A 15117-nucleotide genomic window follows, 5' to 3' on the forward strand; every position below is an offset into this window, starting at 1 on the left:
CAGGACACCTACCTCCAGAGCCTCTTCATATACTGCCAGTAGCCTAGGCGCCAATTCCTCCACTTATGTTTTATAGAATGATGTAGTCAGGCAATCTGGCCCCGGGGCCTTATCTAGTGGCAAGCTTTTCATAACCTGAGCCACGTCCTCCACAGTGATAGGGAGGTCCATATACGTTCTGTGGTCGTGATGGAACCAAACTAATGCAATCGAATCAAGAAAGGACTGCATTCCCTCGGGGCACGTTTTTTGGGTTGCAGTATAGAGGTGAGAGTAAAACGGAGAGAAGGCATCCAAAATTGCCGCCTGGCCTCTGATGGCGTCACCTTGTGTGTTATGTAGTTCGTGAATGAACTAGCGGACTTAGAGGGGCGGAGCATACCAGCCAGTGTACGGCCAGGTCTATCACCCTCGCCATACCGCCGCGCCTCTACGTATTTACCCAGGAACTTGACCTCGCGTTGGGCCTCTTCAGCAAAGTCCAACAATTTTGACTTCAGGAGGGCGGAAGTTTGAGGCTCATTCGTGGAATAGAATTGATTTTCAAGCTCTTTTATTTGAGCTTCCAGTGAGGCAATCGTACCCCTAATGGCCTTCAGCACTCCCGCCTGTCTGGCAATACACTACCCTGTGATAACTACCTTAAACGCCTCCTAAAGTGAGGTATCAGTTTCTACCAAACCTGCATTCAGGGTAAAATACTCGATAATATCCGATCGTATTTCTTCCCTGAAAGCTTCATCAAGCAGGGCATGCGGCGGGAGGCACCAGGAGAAAGCATGGGGAGGTGAACCCGGGAGTAGCAGTTGCAAGGGGCATGGTTCGATAAGGAGCGTGGCAGGTGCAAGATTTCAGAGGTCCAGGTGGCTATGTCGCGTGAAACCAACCAGAAGTCCAATCGGGACCAGGCGCTGTGGTGGTCAGAGATACACGTACCCTCCTTAACTAAGGGGTGTCTCTTACGCCATATATCAAGTAAATCTCCATCAGAGATTATAGCTTGCAGGGCGGCACTAGCAGCCGGATGCAGGGGGCGAGCTGCACCCCGCCTATCCATGTCATCATCTAGGATAGCATTAAAATTCCCTTCCCACAAAATTGTATTGCAACCGGTCATCCTGACCTTATTCCAGATATCCTGAAACAACTCTGGTGAGTCCACATCGGGGCAGTACACTGCTGCTATAACTATGGAAACGTCACCCAAATCGCCATGTATGGGGATAAATCTCCCTTCGGGATCCCCGTGGACCTCCCTCTCCCGCCAGTCTCCTCCCCGCTTAATCAACACAGCTACCCCCGAGCGTAGTTAGAGTAAATCGAAGAGTACACGTTCCCCCACATATTGTGTCGGAGCCTCTGCGATGGTGTGACATTTAAATGTGTCTCCTGCAATAAACAAACATCTATGTTATGCCTGGATAAATAGGCATGCACGAGCCTAGACTTCCGACTGTCATTCAACCCACTGATGTTCTATGTGAGAAAATGTATGGTATTAACGTGAAATCATGCGTGGTAAACCAATAAAAGTGATGCGGGCAGTGGCAACACAACATCCCCCAATGGCGGACCAAGTATCCTGACCAACCATATGCATTCATACTGGCAATGAATGATAGAACTTTCCCTGCCCTCCACCCCACTCCCACTCCAACCCCCCAATCAGGTTGTAGAATACCCACCCCAAAATTAAAACTCAAATAACCACAAAGCAATACAGGGAACTTTCCCATGAGGGCGCGGAGGCCTGTGAACACAACGATATCCAAGTCAATCATTATCACTAAGGTGCTCGGCAGTAGACCTCTGTTTCTCGGGCGTCCCTGGTTTTCTTTCCACCGACATGCTTGGCGAACTTCAAGGCGGACTTCGCATCTGTGAAGAAGTGGGCTGTACTGTCATATGAAACTTTTAACTTTGCAGGATACAGCAGGGAATAAGGAATCTGTGCTTGCAGAAGGATACGCTTAGCAGGGAAGAATTCTCGGCACGCCGCCTGCACAGCCAAAGTAAAATCAGGATAACAGGAAATGGTATTGCCTTTATGTGATATTTGACCTTTTTCCCTGGCCAACCTCAGGATAAGATCCCGGTCTTGATAGTTCAATAGCTTCGCCAGAATGGGCCTAGGTGTTGCATCAACAGGAGGTTTCGGCCCTAGAGATTGATTATGCTACTTACCAGTATGCATCTGTTCTTGGCATGTAGGGCTGCTGACATTCATATCTGTGCATAGATCGCCGCCTAGTGTTGGGTCCGGATGATTGCACATTGTTGTCCCGGAAGAGTCTTCGAAATATCACGAGATAGGTGGCTCCTCCCCTGGACTACAGTGCGCATGGGTATCCTCTCCATCCTTAGATTGTTTTTCGCCATTGTGGCAGTGATGGAGTAGATATAGTAAGTGATGACCATGCTATACAGAAAGTACTGAGTGCTGCAGCCGCGACAGGCGCCGGGGAGGAGGGTGGGCGATATGAATGTCAGCAGCCCTACATGCCAAGAACAGATGCATACTGGTAAGTAGCATAATCAGTTCGAGGCATGTGGGCTGCTGAATTCATATCTGTGCATAGAATATATAGCAGTACCTCCCCTAGCGGCGGCTACCTGTGCCAGCTGCAGCAGTCTGGAAAAGAGTTTTGAGAACAACCTGTCCTACAGCTGCTTGCTGTCTTGAGTGTACATCTACGCAGTAGTGTTTGGTAAATGTATGTATAGTGGACCATGTGGCTGCTCTACAAATTTCGTGTAAAGGGATGTTTCCTAGGAAAGCCATGGATGCCCCTAACTTGTGTGTTGAGTGGGCTCGTGGGGGAACCGTTAATGTGCGTTTAGCTTTGTGATAGCAAATCTGAATGCATTTAACGATCCATCTGGCTATTCCTGCTTTGGAAATGGCGTTGTCTTTGTGTTGTGGAGAGAAGGCAACGAAGAGTTGTTTAGTTTTTCTAAAATCCTTTGTCCTGTCAATATAGTACATGAGAGCCCGCTTTACATCTAGTGTATGGAGCATTCTTTCCGCGACATTTTGCGGATTTTGGAAGAAAACGGGCAGTTCGATAGTTTGATTAATGTGGAACTGTGATATGACTTTGGGCATGAACTTGGGGTTGGTGCGTAGGACAACCCTGTTTGCGTGGACCTGAATGAATGGCTCCTGAATGGTTAGTGCCTGGAGTTCACTAACTCTCCTTAAGGAAGTGATGGCCACCAGGAAAGCCACTTTCCAGGTGAGGAATTGAATCTCACATGAATGGAGAGGTTCAAAGGGTGGACCCATCAGTCTGGTGAGGACCTAGTTGAGGTTCCACACTGGTGCTGGTGGGTGTCTTGGGGGAATTACTCGTTTGAGTCCCTCCAAGAAAGCTTTGATGGCAGGTACCTTGAATAAGGAGAGGTGCTGCCTGTTTTGGAGGTAGGCTGCTATCGCGGTCAAATGGATGCGTATTGAGTTGTATGCCAGATTACAGCGGTATAGGTGTAAGAGGTAGCATATGATGTTTTGAATAGATGCGTCCAGTGGGTTAATGTCATTGTTGTTGCAGTAAATGACAAACCTTTTCCATTTGGCCGCATAGCAGGCTCTAGTAGTGGGTCTCCTGGCTTCTTTGATGATAGTCATACAGTCAGGTGGTAAGTTTAGGTAGCCAAATTCTAAGACCTCAGGAGCCAGATCGCCAGGTTCAGTTGCTGGGGATCTGGGTGTTGAATTTCGCCATGGTTCTGTGTTAAAAATGCTGGTTTTATCCGCAGTCGTTGATGAGGCACCACGGAAAGTTCCAGAAAGGTGGTGTACCACGGCTGGCGTGCCCACGTTGGAGCAACCAGGATAAGGGTCAGTGAGTGTTGCCTTAGTTTGCGCGCCACCAGCGGTATTAATGGTGCTGGGGGAAAAGCGTACGCAAATCTGCCGGACCAGTTCATCCATATCGCATTGCCCTGCGACTGTGGGTGTGGGAACCTGGCGGCAAAGCTTTGGCATTTTGCGTTTTCTTTTGTGGCGAATAGGTCTATCTCTGGATGACCCCACTGCTGGAAGTACGGTTGGAGAACTGATGGGTGTAGCTCCCACTCGTGCATTTGGTGGCTGTGTCTGCTGAGCAGATCCGCCATCTGGTTGTCCTTGCCTGGGAGGTGTTCTGCCATGAGGAATATGTTCCTCTGAATGGCCCACTTCCACATGCTCTGAGCCAGATGAGACAACTGTGGAGAGTGTGTTCCTCCCTGCTTCTGTATGTAGTACATGGCAGTCATGTTGTCCGTCCGGATCAACACAACTTTGTTGCACAGGTGTACTTTGAATGCCTTCATTGCTAGGAAGATTGCCATCAGTTCCAGAAGGTTGATGTGCATCTTCTTTTGTTGTGTTGTCCATAGTCCCTGCACTGTGTAATTGAGTACATGAGCTCCCCATCCCTGGAGAGACGCGTCCGCTGTTAGTATGATTTGTGGAACAGGATCTTGGAACGGTCGGCCCTTGCAAAGGTTTTGTGGACTCCACCAATGCAGAGAGTTGTATGCCCGACCGCTCACCAACACTGGGTCTTTTAGTTGCCCGTGAGCCTGATTCCATTGACGTGCTAAGCACTCCTGAATCGGGCGCATATGTAGTCTCGCGTGTGGGACTATGAAAATGCAGGAGGCCATCATGCCTATCAACTGCATGAACACTCGCGCAGGAAGGGAGTGTTGAGGTTGGAATTTTGAGATCAGCAGTTGCATGCTGTTGATTCTCACTAAAGTTGGCTGAGCTGTGGCAGCCAGAGTGTTGATCGTTGCGCCTAAGTATTGTTGAACGTGCGCAGGTTGGAGACTTGATTTTGGGTAATTTAGTGAGAATCCCAGATCGTAAAGGTGGTGAATGGTGTGGGACATGTGGGTGGCACATTGTTGTGCTGACTTGGCCTGAACTAGCCAGTCGTCCAGATAAGGGAAGACGTGAATGTTTTGTCTTCGCAGATGCGCGGCCACTGTTGCCAGGCACTTGGTAAAGACCCTGGGTGCTGTTGTTACTCCGAAGGGGAGAACTTTGAACTGATAGTGATTCCCTTGAATAGTGAATCTGAGGTATTTCCTGTGTGAAGGGTGTATGGGTATGTGGAAGTATGCATCCTTCAGGTCTAGCGTGGCTAGGAAATCCCCCTGACTGAGTAGTGGGAGAACCTGCTGGAGGGTGAGCATATGGAAATGCTCTGACAGAATATATAGGTTTAGGGGTCGCAGGTCTAGAATAGGTCTGAACGAGCCGTCCTTTTGGGGGATTAAGAAGTACAGAGAGTACACCACTGTGCCCTGCTGGTCGATGGGCACTACTTCTATTGCCCCTTTTGCGAGCATAGCAAGCACTTCCTGCTGGAGTAAACCTAAGTGTTCGGCTGACATAGGACGGTGCTTTGGTGGTATGTTGGGTGGAGTGGAAGTTAGTTCTAGACAGTACCCGTGCTGGATGATGTCCCTGACCCACCTGTCCGTGGTGATGTTCTTCCACGCGGACAGGAACAGCTGGAGTCGTCCCCCAACAGGTGTTATGTGGTCGGGGGGTAAGGAGAGGGCGTCACTGTTTGTTCTTTGGAGAGGACCTGGTGTTGCCATAGCCACGTCCCCTGCCTTTGGTGCTGGATCCACGATATCCACCCCTGTTGTTTTTGTCATAGGTGCTTTGTGCGCCACTTTTAGCATACTGCTGTTGTGACCCCTGACCCCTTGTTGTTCCCCTATTTCCGGTGCGACGAAAGGAGCCACTACGAAATTGCTGCGTTTGCAGAGCCCCCATTGATTTCGCAGTGTCAAGTGTCTTTCTTTATTTTTTCTAGGGTAGTGTCAACGTCTGGGCCAAATAAGAATTCTGTGTTAACTGGTAAGTTCAGAATATTGTTTTGGATCTCGGGTTTGAAGCCTGAGATGCGTAACCAGGCATGGCGTCGTAGCATGACGCTTGTGTTTATTGCCCTAGCCGCCGTGTCAGCTGCGTCAAGGGCGCATTTTATGGATGCATTAGTGAGGAGTTGTCCTTCTCTAATGAGGAGCTCCGCTGACTCTTTATACTCATCTGGTAGATGTTGGAGCAGTGACTCCAGCGTGTCGTAATGTGACCTGTCATAACGTGCCAGGAGTGCCTGTGTATTGGCAATGCGCAGGATGTTCGCTGCTTGCGCTGCAATGCGTTTGCCCGATGTTTCTAGTACTTTTGACTCTTTGTCTGGGGGAGGAGCATCACCAGTCGTTTGTGAGTGGGCTCTCTTGCGAGCATTGGCAACCACCATGGAGTCTAATGGCAACTGACCCCTAATGCATTTAGGGTCACCGGGTGCAGGCTTGTATTTCTTTTCAATCCTGGGATTTAACACCCGGGCTCTTGTGGTGTCCTTGAAAATGTCTTTGGCAGGTTTTAGAACCCCTTTTAACATGGGCAGAGTTTTGACAGTTCTTTCTGAAGATGCGAAAGTGTCAAGCAGGAAGTCTTCCTCAATGGCGTCAGAATGGAGTTCCACCCCATGATGAGCAGCAGCCCGTTCGATGAGGGCATTAAATGCAGCCGTTTCCTCTGTAGGAGACGTTTTTACGTTATAGAGTTGCGCATCTTGAGTATGTGGCGCGACACTTTGGTCTGTGGGATCATCCCACGCCTGATCCGGGTCTTGTAGTTGTTCATCAGGATCTACGTCCCCAGGGTAGATGGTATCCTCCCCGCCATAGTCCTGTATTGCGTCCGATTCGGAAGGGGTAGGAGAAAAGGACTGCGGATCTGAATGGAAGGGTTGGAAGTGTTCTTGGAGCACTGGTTCCTGCTCCGCTGGCAGCTTGCGTTTAAGAGGAATTTTGTAAGGTTCCTCTTCCCTAACTGGCGTTATTTTGCGCTTGTGGAGCATTAACCTGCCAGTGTCGGCGTCGATAAATTGTGGCCCCGAAGAGTCTTGTTCTGTAAGGTCAGAGGTGGTGGACTGTGTGTAGAGGACACGTGTCCGAATTTGAAATAGTTTCGGTGCCGATGCCGGTGGCAGCCCAAACGTAATGTTGGTGGGCTCCAAGTGCACTCTACAGGGTGTGGTTGTGTCGGGACCCGAGATAGAGTGGAGGGTTGCCCGGTCACGGATGCGTTGTAAAGATGCAGAGACCTGCTGCACAGTGAACGCAGATGGTGGTTTGATGGGCACCTTGGTAGTAGACGTCGAGGCCAGCCCCGACTTTTTTGTCGGAAGGGGGTCACTGGTCTGAAGGGATGTATCGACAGTCGACGTAGTCGAGGACTTAGTCGGCATCGGTGCGCTAGGCGTTGACGTAGCCAGGGCGGCCATTTTGACTGCGGAGGTTACGGCCTTCGATGTCGGCGCCGAAGGTCTCGGTGCCTTGCGGTGCTCGAGGGCGTGCTTTTTCTGGGTGTCAACCGCATCCGCTGCGGTGAGCTCGGCGCCAAAGTCTCATTGTACGCGGTCGGAGCCGACGACTTTTTTCGACGTCGGAGCAGTGGATGGTTTCGACGCCTTCGATCCGACCACCACCAGTTTCACTTTCGTTTTTGAAGGGACTGGAGCGATGGATGGTTTTGGGTTTAATAACCCGGTCATCTTCGGTAATAGTGGCTCTTGTAGAGTGGTCGAGGCCGGACCGGAAGGTGGGGCCGAGGAACCATGTATTTGATCTTGGGTAAGGTCAGAAGGCGATCCCTCGACCGGAGCCTGATGACGACGTACAGTTTCGGCCTCCGTTTCGACGAATTGGCCTAGCTCCTCAGGAGAGCTGTCTTCTTCGGCCCCGTAGGCCTCGTCGAAGTCTCCTACCTCATCGACGGTTTCTTCACGTTGAAAGATCACTTCATCGTCGTCGTCCGATCGGGAATCATGTTCTGAAGCGGGGCTAGAGACTACTTCTTCCACGCTCTCGGCGTCCTCGTCCTCGGTGCTGAATATGTTGGTGGGAGCAGGCGCTGCTTGCTGCGCCTCCAGCCTCGCTGCCCGTCGATTCCGCAGAGTCTTCTTAGATAGGAACCGTGCACAGGCCATGCATTTCGATTCGTCGTGATCCGGCGAGAGACATTTATTACAGACTGGGTGGACGTCGATATGAGGGTACTTCTCGTGGCATAACGGACACCTCTTGAATGGAGTCCTCGATTCCATCGTCGATCGAGCTTCGAAGTTCGGACCAATCCGGTCTGAAAGTTGGAAGAGGGTGCGGAGCACTAAAGCTAGTAGTCGACACCGAACGGTAACTGTACCGACGAAAACTAAAGGCCTTTTGGCCTAAAAGGAATATGCTACTTACCAGTATGCATCTGTTCTTGGCATGTAGAGCTGCAGAGTTGTACACTTAGCATAGATCGCCATCTGGTGTTGGGCCCGGATGTTTGCAGTTTGTTTTTCTTCTTGGACAGTCTTTGGAAGTCACGAGTTTGGTGACTCCTCCTTCGGTCCGTACTGCGCATGGGCTTCGGCTCCATCCTCAGATTGTTTTTCGCCAACAGGGAAATGATGGAGCGTAGTAATAACAGTGAGAAACCCATGTGTGTTGTATCTAAATAAGATGTACTGGAACGGATACAGGTAGCCGGGGAGGCGGGTGGGCGTGTACAACTCTGCAGCTCTACATGCCAAGAACAGATGCATACTGGTAAGTAGCATATTCCGTTCGAGGCATATGAGCTGCAGATTATACACTTAGCATAGATTATATAGCAGTACCCAACCTTAGCGGCGACCACCGGTATCCGTTGCAGTGGTTTGAAAAAGTGTCTTTAGTACAGCCTGGCCCACTCTAGCTTGCTGCTTGGAATGCACATCTACACAGTAATGTTTTGTGAAGGTGTGCGGTGTAGACCATGTGGCTGCTTTGCAGATGTCATCTAAGGGTATATTCCCTAGAAAAGCCATAGAAGCCCCTAACTTTCTTGTAGAATGGGCTTTAGGTGGAACAGATAATGTTCTTTTTGCCTTTTGGTAGCAAATTTGTATGCATTTTACAATCCACCTAGCTATCCCTGATTTAGAAATGGGGTTGCCTTTATGTGGTGGAGAGAAGGAGACGAACAATTGTTTAGTCTTCCTGAAGGGTTGCGTTCTTTGTATGTAGTATAGCAAGGCCCTTTTTACATCGAGTGTGTGTAAGGCCCTTTCTGCAACAGATTGAGGTTGCGAGAAGAAGACAGGTAATTCCACCGATTGATTGAGATGGAAGGGGGAAATGACCTTGGGCAGGAACTTCGGATTTGTGCGAAGTATGACCTTGCTGTGATGTATTTGTATGAAGGGTTCCTGTATAGTGAACGCTTGTATTTCACCAACCCTTCTAAGGGAATTGATAGCTACGAGAAAAGCTGTTTTCCAGGTGAGAAACTGTAGCTCGCATTTATGCATTGGTTCGAAGGGCGGACCCATTAGTCGTGTAAGAACTAAATTTAGATTCCATACAGGGGAAGGTGGTGCCCTGGGAGGAATTACTCGTTTAAGGCCTTCCATGAAGGCTTTAATAGCGGGCACTCTGAAGAGTGATAAATGCTGTCTGTTTTGTAGATAAGCAGCGATCGCTGCTAGGTGTAGGCGTATGGATGAATATGCCAGGTTACACCTGTGAAGATGGAGCAGATAGCATATGATGTGCTGTATGGATGCATCTAAAGGGTTGATTGTATTGTTACGGCAGTAAATTACAAATCTTTTCCACTTTGCGGCATAGCATGCTCTAGTGGTAGGACGTCTGGCTTCCATGATGATGTTCATGCAATCAGGGGGAAGGTTAAGGTATCCGAATTCTAAGATTTCAGGAGCCAGATCGCCAGGTTGAGCTGAGCTGGGTCCGGGTGCCTGATTTCTCCATGGTTCTGGGTTAGGAGGCATGGGGATAGGTGCAGTTTTTGATGTGGTACCACTGACAGTTGTAGTAGCGTGGTGTACCACGGCTGCCTGGCCCATGTCGGAGCTACTAGAATGAGTGTGAGGGAGTGTTGTTGTAGCTTCCTTACCACAAATGGAATTAGTGGGAGAGGTGGAAAGGCGTATGCAAATCTGCCTGACCAGTTCATCCATATCGCATTGCCCTTGGACAATGGGTGTGGGTATCTGGCGGCGAAGCTTGGGCATTTTTTGTTTTCGTGGGTGGCGAAGAGGTCTATCTGAGGATGCCCCCACTGTTGGAAGAATGGCTGAAGAACTTGTGGATGCAGTTCCCATTCGTGTAGTTGTTGCGTTTGTCTGCTGAGCAGATCTGCCATGGTGTTTTGTACGCCTGGAACGTGTTGTGCCAGGAGAAAGATGTTTTGGGGAATTGCCCATCTCCATATGCTCTGGGCTAAGCGGGAGAGCTGGGGAGAGTGTGTCCCCCCCTGTTTTTGGATATAATACATTGCAGTCATGTTGTCTGTGCGAATGAGGACTGCTTTGCCCGAAATCTGTTTTTGGAAAGATTTTAGGGCTAGAAAGATCGCCAAAAGCTCCAAATGGTTGATGTGGAGCGATTTTTGCTGTGGCGTCCATAGACCTTGCATTGTGAGGTGTAGGAGGTGCGCTCCCCAGCCGGAGAGCGATGCGTCCGCTGTTAGAATCACCTGAGGAACCGGGTCCAGGAACGGCCGCCCTTTGGAAAGGTTTGTGGTGTTCCACCACTGCAGAGAGTGATGTGTGCGGCCGTCCACCAACACCAGATCCGTCAGCTGACCCTGGGCCTGGTTCCACTGTTGTGCTAGGCACTCTTGAAGTGGACGCATGTGGAGTCTTGCATGGGGCACTATAAAGATGCAAGACGCCATCATTCCTATGAGCTTCATGAACACTCTTGCTGGAAGAGAGTGTTGGGGAAGGAACGTTTTGCGTAAGGCTTGAATGCTTGTGATTCTGGCTGAGTTTGGATAGGCAATACCTTTGGAGGTGTCTATAGTGGCCCCGAGATATTGCTTTGTGTGAGATGGTATGAGGTGGGACTTTTGGTAGTTCACCGTGAAGCCTAGCTGGTGGAGCAGTTGGATGGTGCTGTTTGTATGCTGCACGCATTGGTGGTAGGACGTGGCTTTTATAAGCCAGTCGTCTAAGTAAGGGAAGACGTGAATGTGTTGACGTCTGAGGTGTGCTGCTACTACCGCTAGGCATTTGGTAAACACCCGTGGTGCGGTGGTGACCCCGAAGGGGAGAACCGTGAATTGGTAATGTTGCCCGTCCACCACGAACCTGAGGTATTTCCTGTGAGAGGGGTGTATTGGAATGTGAAAGTATGCGTCTTTCAGATCCAAGGTTGTGAGAAAGTCTCCCTGACAGAGGAGCGGGAGGACTTGTTGTAGGGTGACCATATGGAAATGGTCTGAATGTATGTAGGCATTTAGAGGCCGGAGGTCCAGAATGGGCCTGAGGGTCCCGTCTTTCTTTGGTATTAAGAAATATAGGGAGTAAACCCCTAGATTTTGCTGATTGATGGGGACCTGCTCTATAGCGTGTTTTTGGAGGAGGGAGAGTACCTCCTGTTTGAGCAGTGTGGAATGTTCTTGAGACATTGGACGGTGCCTTGGTGGGATATTGGGTGGGGTAGATGTTAGCTCGAGACAGTACCCTGACCGAATGATTTGGGTCACCCATTTGTCCGATGTTATGGACTCCCATGCGTGGATAAAGTTTTGTAGTCTGCCCCCGACCGGAGTGGAATGGTCTGGGGGGAGCGGAGGGAAGTCATTGTGTGGGCGGGGTGGCAGAACGGGTGGTGTTAGTTTTGCCCCTGCCCTTATTGTTGTTGCCTCTGTAACCACCCCTTTGGTTGCCCTTTGAAAAGGTATTTTGAGGAGGGGATTTGTAGGAGGTAGAGGTGCTATCGGTGGAGAAGCCTCTGCCTGTACCACGAAAGGAGGAGCGTCGAAAGGAACGTTTAGAGGCTTGTGTTTGGAGTGCCCCCATAGACTTTGCTGTGTCTGTGTCCTTTTTCATCTTTTCCAACGCTTCGTCTACCTTGGGCCCAAAGAGAGTTTGTTGGTCAAAGGGGTGATTGAGTATGGACGCCTGGACTTCAGGCTTAATCCCTGAGATCCTGAGCCAGGCATGGCGACGAAGCAGGACACTGGTATTTATGGCTCTAGAAGCAGTGTCGGCTGCATCGAGGGCACACTTAATGGAGGTGTTTGTAATTAGTTTACCCTCCTGTATTAGCTCATGAGCCCTACGCTTGTGTTTCTCGGGAAGGTGCTGCATAAGAGCCTCAAGTTCGTCGTAGTGTGCTCTGTCATAGCGCGCAAGTAGCGCTTGTGTGTTTGCAATGCGCCACATGTTTGCAGCTTGAGAGGCGGTGCGCTTGCCAGACGCGTCTAGGAGTTTGGATTCCTTGTCTGGCGGTGGGGCTTCTCCTGAGGACTGGGAGTTAGCCCGCTTTCTAGCTGTAGAGACAACTAGGGAATCTAAGGGAGCAGGGCCCTTAATGTATGCAGGGTCTGTGGGTGCCGCCTTGTACTTTTTCTCTATTCTAGGGTTTAGTACCCTGGCCCTGACAGGGTCTTTGAACACCTCTGCGGCATGCTTGGTGACACCCTTAAGCATGGGTAAAATAGAAGTGGATTTGTCCTGTATGTCAAATGTATCCAGTAAGAAGTCGTCTTCCACTGGTTCAGTGTGCATGTCCACCCCATGGTAGTGTGCTGCTCTCTGCACTAAATGATGGAACCCTAAGGAGTCCTCTGGAGGAGACGGCCTGGATGGGTATAGGTCGTCCTGAGGTATATCGGGTACATCAGGGTTATTGTAATCCTCCCATGGGTCTGGGGTCCCCGGTGGAGTGGGATCCATTGGGGCGTCCGCCGGGTAATTGTCCGGGTCCCCGTCATCCGGATCTGGGGACGGGGTCGGAGAGTAATGAGGTAAAGGTGGCGGAGACCTGGGAGGGGGAGGGGGTGGAGGAGGTGGAGGAGGTAGGGGAGGCGATAGTGGGGAGGGCACTCTGAGGGGAGAAGTAGCAGAGTCCTTCCGTTTGGGCGGTGGAGGAGGAGCCGGAGTATCAAGGCGTCTTTTCTTGATGATTAAAGTCAATAGCCCCGTCTATGGATCTTTGGACAGAGTCTTTTGTAAAGGGTCTGGTGTAAACAGAGCCAATGGTGTCGAATCGTCCATCGGCACCGGTGATTTCGGAACTGAGGGCTTCGATGGTTTGTGTGCGCCATGCTTTTTTGGGGCCTCCGGTTTTTTCGGCGTCGAAGGAGTTTTCGGCGCCGGAGCATCGGTGCCGACAGATTTGTGTTTGTGTTTGGTCGGCGCCAAGAGTCCAGGCTTCGGCACTGGTGGTGTCGGAGCCGAGCTGGATATTACTTTCTTCGGTGCCGGATGCTGTTTTTCGGCACCGGGCGTCGGCTGGCTCGATCCCGAGCTGCCGTGAGACTTTGGAGGCTTCGACACCGGGCCCGAAGGTGGGGTGATAGAAGCTTTGGTCTTGGTTTTGCCCAGGCCGGCAGGCGAGGGAGTAACCTGAGTCTCTTTGGTTTTGGGCGCGGGGGTGGGAGGGGGCACAGTACTCACGACCCGCTGCGCCGGTGTGATGTCCTCCACGTCGGAGTCGTCGGCCTCGGAAGCGCTGACGACGTCTTCCTCCTGCTGGGTGTGTATTTGCCCTGAAGCTTCGGCGCCGTCTCCGAAGATGTCCGGTGGAGCTGCAGACGATGAGTGCGCCATGGTGCGTCGAGCTTTTCGATCCCGGATGGTTTTCTTCGATCGAAAAGACTTACAGGCGGGGCAGTCTCTGGCCTCGTGTTCTGGAGAGAGGCACAGATTACACACCTGATGGAGGTCGGTGTGGGGAAATTTAGACCCACATTTTGGGCACTTTTTGAACGGAGTCCTTTCCATCGGCCGGGACCGGAGTCGAGGAGGGCCCGAAGGCCGGTGCCGATGTACGGGATGGAGAAAGTGCCGCTTCGAGAGATGAAGATGATGATGAAGAAACTCGAAGAAACGAGGATTTTCCGTCGAGGCTGGAACCGTAGAAGTTCGAAGCCGGAGCACGAAGTATCACATCCGAGCCCGATGGCGGAAAAAAACAATCTGAGGATGGAGCCGAAGCCCATGCGCAGTACGGACCGAAGGAGGAGTCACCAAACTCGTGACTTCCAAAGACTGTCCAAGAAGAAAAACAAACTGCAAACATCCGGGCCCAACACCAGATGGCGATCTATGCTAAGTGTACAATCTGCAGCTCATATGCCTCGAACCTAAGTATTCCTAAGTTGAGCTAAGATAGTCACATCCGAACCCAATGGCAGAAAAAAACAATCTAAGGATGGAGAGGATGCCCATGCACACTGTAGTCCAGGGGAGGAGCCACCTATCTCGTGATACTTCGAAGACTCTTCCAGGACAACGATGTGCAATCATCCGGACCCAACACTAGGCGGCGATCTATGCACAGATATGAATTCAGCAGCCCACATGCCTCGAACCTATGTGCCCTCTCCACCACGAAGACAGAGGACAAATGAGGATCAAAGAGTTCATGAAGTAGGTCCGTTACGAAAGTCTCCATCTTAGAGATTGCGGCAGTTTCCGGGATACCAGTAATGCAAAGGTTATTTCTACGTGACCTCGCCTCTAAATCATCGTTCTTAGCCCAGATAATTCCTAGCAATTTATCCATATGCAACATTTGCTCCTTCGTTACCACCTGGAAATCATGAAAATCGGTGTGCCGATTGTCCAGGGCGTCGAGTCAAGTCTTGTGCGCCGCCACTTGCGTTTTGACAGAGTCTAGTTGTGTAGTCAAGGCATCCAGCTTAGTGTCTATGTTGCGCAGGCTTGAGCGCATCTCCAACATAAGGGTCCGTAGGTCTTCCCCATGATCCTCCGCATGCGAGTCATGCTGACCATCCACCTGTGCATCCGGGTCTGGCTCCATATGTCGTGTGGCGCGCTTATTTTCAAAAGTCAGTTTAGGTTGCTTAGCATCCTGTTTGCCCATAGTGGCAGCGGTGGTAGATATGCAAATTGCAAGGGTTAGTACACTATGGTTAGTCCAGCACTTCGCCACACCACCTCACACAGAACAGCAAGTTCGGCTTACAACCTTAGCGCCTTACGGGTCACCAATGCGCAACTATACTTTGTGCAGCTCTGCAGCCCGCTCAGGTCTCCCAGTGGCTAGGATAACGCCAGCACGCCACAGGTGTAC

At 50.7% G+C, this 15117-nt stretch overlaps 1 protein-coding gene across 6 annotated transcripts in view; it reads right to left on the minus strand.

The window, feature by feature from the left end:
• SMARCD3 (SWI/SNF related BAF chromatin remodeling complex subunit D3) overlaps positions 1 to 15117 on the minus strand; it is a 1344655-nt gene that overhangs the window by 1051074 nt on the left and 278464 nt on the right. The window lies entirely within an intron of this gene.

This window comes from Triturus cristatus, chromosome 10, assembly GCF_964204655.1.
Source record: "Triturus cristatus chromosome 10, aTriCri1.1, whole genome shotgun sequence".
Lineage (NCBI taxonomy): Eukaryota > Metazoa > Chordata > Amphibia > Caudata > Salamandridae > Triturus > Triturus cristatus.